Source organism: Prenolepis imparis, unplaced genomic scaffold, assembly GCF_030444845.1.
Source record: "Prenolepis imparis isolate NDT839.2.m4 unplaced genomic scaffold, iyPreImpa1.0 SCAF_5, whole genome shotgun sequence".
Lineage (NCBI taxonomy): Eukaryota > Metazoa > Arthropoda > Insecta > Hymenoptera > Formicidae > Prenolepis > Prenolepis imparis.
Genome location: NW_028141163.1, coordinates 18613610 through 18618609, shown reverse-complemented (window position 1 = coordinate 18618609; position 5000 = coordinate 18613610).

Below are 5000 nucleotides of genomic sequence, written 5' to 3'. Positions count from 1 at the left end.
TCTGTCTCCACCGGCACCTGATAATATCCAGACGCTAAATCTAGACCTGTAAAATATCGATTTCCTCCCAGCTTGTCGATTTGTTCCTCGATTAGTGGCATTGGATATTTATCTTTAACCGTAATAGCGTTCAGTTTTCTGAAGTCCACACACATGCGGTGCTCGCCGTTCTTTTTCTTCACAAGTAGTATGGGACTCGCGTACGGCGAACTCGATTCTCGGATAATATTGTTGCTTAAAAGTTCTTGAATAATTTCCCGGACTATACGTTTCTCGCTTTCGGCTAAGCGATACGGACGATAAACCACGGGTACGTCAGATGTACAACGGATACTTAGCGCGGCGGCGTCGGTCTTTCCTAGGTCCGTTATTGTAAACGAAATACAATCCCTAAAATGCCGAAGCAGTTCTGTACACTGCTGTCTCGCTTCTTCTTTAATGTCGGCCGTATACTCTATGATATTATTATCTGCCGTCTCGATGTTAGAGAAATTAATATCAATAATATTCTCGCTGCTAATCGCGGGTAATTGTTTAAATATTAGATCGTTTCCTCGTTTGATAGTTACGATGTCCTCTTGTTCAAGAAAATCGCGACCGACGATAATATCGTAAATGAGATGATTATCCGACACCACAGGAGCATTAACTCTTGCCGTCGCGTCCATGATTTTAATCTCGCACGGTACCGATTGATTACTCGTTGTCATTTGACCTGCGAATCCTCGCAACGCGTTATCGGGCGTAATCAAAACAACCATCTTATACTTCTCAACAACGGACGCCCGCAGTAAAGTACAGCCGCTTCCCGTATCAATTAACCCGTGTATTTTATTTCCGTTAACGAATATTGGCCGTTCGTACAGATTCGATTTTGCGTCGCCCACTCCCTTTACGGCATTTACGTCTTTCTTTACCGTACATTTATCGGCGCGATGTCCTAAACGTTTACACCGGTCACATTCCACGCGCGGCATACGGCATTTTCTTGCGATGTGTCCGATTTTCCCGCAGTTGTAACATTCGGGTCGTGGCTTAACCTCATTTTCCGCGGTGATTTTATCACTCGGCGATTTAGCGTTTTCGTCGTTCACCGTGCTCGATTGGCTCGCGGATAAAGATTTTGACGCCTGATATTTTCGATCGTTTCTAGTATGCAATGCCGCTTTATTCTTTTCGTTCTTAGATGGAAGATTTCCTAACGTCGTCGTATATGCATATAACTCGTTCGCGTTGCAATGTTGCGCGGATCGTATTGTTCTCGCGACATTTTCGTCCGTAACCCCGCCGATTACCGCGTCGATTAAATACTTATCGGGTATCTCTATGTCTAACTTACGCATTTTAGATAACTTTTGAAAACAATAGTCGCCAAGCGCCTGACCGGGAGCGCTTTCGTAAAGTGCGGCTTCTTTGAACAGCTTACTGAATGGAACGGACTTACGAAATTGCTGTTTTAATGCTTCCTTTGTTTCTCTCCAGGTAACTGCCACTCGTGACCGTGTGTCGTACCACTGCCGTGCGTGGCCCTTCAAACGTCCTGGTATCAGTCTCATTATTGCTCGGTCGTCCCAATCATGCATTTTGGCCAAGTCCTCTACATGTTCGACCCACTTCTCAATTGTCAGGTCATCCTTTGATGGGTCGAATAAAGGAATCGTCAGCTCGTCCCCTTTGTGTATGCACGAGCCCCTCGTGTGCGATCGTCGATCCAAACTCTCCACTGTACTCTCTAATCGCTTAAAACGTTCTTCTCTTCGCTCTCTGTCGCTCTGCGACGATGAGAAGAGCGATGACGCTTCTTCCGCGTTGATCTTTCTCGATCCGACTCGTGGCGCGATTTATGGCGACCCATATCTCGCGTTGTATTATCGTAATAAGTCGAACTAATTAGGCACGCACTTATTGCAATATCCCACTTCTGATATGTAAGAAAGTTCGTAGAAATACTAAAAGAAATAGCCACTGAATTCTCGTTCGTAAAAATAGACTTTATTCTTTATCTCGTATGGACAAAACTCGCTTCGTGCGCGTATCTCCGTGTCGTAAGTATATCTCGTCTGTGCGATGCGTGTCGCACACGCTCGCTCCCCTCCACTCGAGCCATCGATGCCGTTCCATTGCGCTGTAGGCCCCGAGGCGCGTAGTTCAACTGGCCCGATAGTTAATTTCTCACAATATGTATATTTGTTTATTAATATTTTTATAATCCCATGTTATTTCAATTGTTCTGATAATAGAAAATGAACTAAAATAGAGTTAAAATAGACTTGATTAAATTTTGAGAGATCCATAGTTATAAAATTTTATATAAATAACAAGACTTTATTTTTTAATCAATTTTAAATGAATATGACTTGTAGCAACAGTACAGCGAAAACAATACAGAGATTTGAACAAATGAAATATATTTAATTGACGTAAGCATCCTCATTTGTTTTATCCAGTTAAGATTAGTCTATATATAGACTATACAGACTATAAGCTTGGGATTCAATATGTGTGTGATAATAAAAAATTATATAAGTATAATTATATAATATATACTATATCATAGATAAACTCTCTTGAAACATTCACTCACCGTTGGATGACGTTATGGAAGCAGCTCGTAATGTTAGAAGTTCTGGTCTCACAAATCTGATTAGTTATACAGATTGGACAATTTTTATTACTCTCCTTGGGCTCTATCTTGGATATTATTTTATTATTCTCCTCTACTGTAAGGTTGCATTGATTTTTTTCTACTGTAACAAAAATAAATTATATAAATATATATATTATATAAATTTTTTTAAAAAGAACACTCAACATACAAAATCAGGATAATTAAAGCGAGTAATTGTTTAAAGGAGTCAGTATAAATTTTAAATTAATATTATTTTCTCTTAATTTGTTGTGTGTGAGATACAATTTGGGAAAATATAAATAAAAGTTACAATATAAATATTACAATATGTTTATCTTTTATGTTCATAAATTTCATTTGACAGATGTCTAAATTTTTAGTACTCACTAATATTCGTGGAACAAGTAGTTACATCTTCTTTAATCAATGATTCAATATTCTTTTGACCATAATGCTGTATTTCACTGTCTTACGAACAAGTATTTTGGTTTACCAATTGTGTGTAGTACTTTCCGCTTTACTTGACAAATTCTCCTCACTAGCTGCCATCAAAACTGTCATTCCGGTAGCTACCATTACTGAAAGTATGATATATCTTTACACAACTTATTTATAATATTACTGTAACACATTATTACAAGATTATATTTTTTAAATGATCAAAATTGAGTTTTTATAACCTTTTAGAAAAATATAGAGATTTTCTCCTAACTGACTTATCAGTTTTAAAAGACACAATATATATTGCAGTTAAGTATATGTATCAACATATGTGATTTTGAAGAGCAATAAAAAAATCATACAATTGCTATAAGAAATACATTTTTCAATATTAAATAGACAATGGCTAACAATTTTTATTCACTTAATATGAATTAATATGAGTTTCCTTGCGCTACGGCCACTACTTTACCTTGGAAAACTTTCGAAAGAAATTGTTGGACAATTGAGAACGTAACATAGAGATGACGCATATTATGACTAAGTTATCACAGTTACTTAATAAAAGTAGTGTAAGGTTCTCAATTAGAGAACTCAATCACGTACACGGCAACGGGGCAGGTCAGGAACAAAGGCTTGGTATGCACGTGTAAATGCACATGTCCGGCACACCGGTCTTAAATATGGCCGTCCGTCCTCCTTAACACGCAAATATCTACAATCACGACAGCAGTTACTTCTCGACTACACAGAATTACTCTTCCCGAGCACCACGGAACTGTCTTCCGTCAAAACGCGATCGAACCGCATCCAGAGCCCACACCGGCTCCCACATTTAATAATTAATATTCAAAAAGAACCACAGGCCTTCACGCCTGCATTATCACAAAGACTCTCTCTGTCTCTCTCTGCCAAAACGCGGGAATCGCCACCGCCCATAAGCTACTACTTACAAGAACGGGCGCGTATACATCAACGCAACCAATACACCATCTACAATTCACTATAGGTGCGTTCCGTTTCACGCATATGCGCGCATTTTCTATAATAAACGTAACGTGAATTATAGATAAATGCGCGCATATGCGTGAAACGGAACGCAGCCTATAAGTCAAACCGTTTCTTACAGTAGTATGTGTATAAAATGATATAACACATTCTCTCTCTCGCGAGATAATCGTATAATCTATATAATAAGTTCACGCGGAACATTTATATCATTTACATTAAAAACGAAAACTATGACGATTGAAGAGAAAATAAACATCTTTTAACAGTATCACTCCACTGAATCACACTGAACACTGAACCGATCATGTCAATGGGCGCGTTTAACGTGGTTTAGCTGAAAAATTTACGTATATCCGCATGTGCAATGAAATAAATTTTCTTAAATCAATTTTTCTTAATAAATCTTAATTGAATATCATGTAGAAAATATATGCAATAAATTATACTTTCACTCATCTTTTCTTATTCTTGGAACAAAGGTATCAAGCATTTAAGCATTTAAGCAATCATGCATTTTAATCAAATTATGGTTTTAATTTATAGCTTTTTATATTAATTTTATAATATTAATTTATTTTTTACTTATTATTAATTTAATTAATTTTTTATTTATAAATTCGATTGGATGCGTAGTCTTTTGAAAATAAACATATAACAAAACAAAATAGGTGCGCTCCGCTTGACGCTATATTTTCGCTTCGAAGAATTGTATAATTGTAAGATTCTTCACCCTATCTAGTTAAAAATTATCCGATTTATGTCATGTTTGATGTCGTTTTAATCGCAAAAATCTCATTAAACCATTAAGATTATTTTCAAGCCGATTAAATGCAAAATAAAAGTTTTAGTTTTCATTTCTAAAAATGTTTACATTCGTGAATTGCTATGGATGGGAGTACTCTCGTTGATACCACTGCTT